Raw genomic sequence first — 370 nt, forward strand, 5'->3', positions numbered from 1 at the left:
GATAATTTGTAATTGGTTGATTTACAACCCTGTGATGCTAAGTCATTGGTCAAAGATTAGCACATTTTATCAATCAACTGTCAGTGTAAAGATGGCTATGAAGAATGTTTATAAAGAATGCACCATCTGATGGTACACCATGATTTTATTACTTACACTTAGTGTTTGGTAGCTTGAATATCTTGTCAAAATCTGGGTATCACAGTTAATCTGAAAATGTCTGAAGGTTATTGATGGTGCTATTATTTTTATAGTCTGTTACTATTTGTTAAAAGTAGTGCTCATCAACAATGCTAAAATTTAGAGGAGGAAAAATTTAAATCAAATTATATGCTATAAAAATATTTACCCAAAACAATACTATTTCTTC

The sequence above is a fragment of the Tachypleus tridentatus genome, unplaced genomic scaffold, assembly GCF_004210375.1.
Source record: "Tachypleus tridentatus isolate NWPU-2018 unplaced genomic scaffold, ASM421037v1 Hic_cluster_2, whole genome shotgun sequence".
Lineage (NCBI taxonomy): Eukaryota > Metazoa > Arthropoda > Merostomata > Xiphosura > Limulidae > Tachypleus > Tachypleus tridentatus.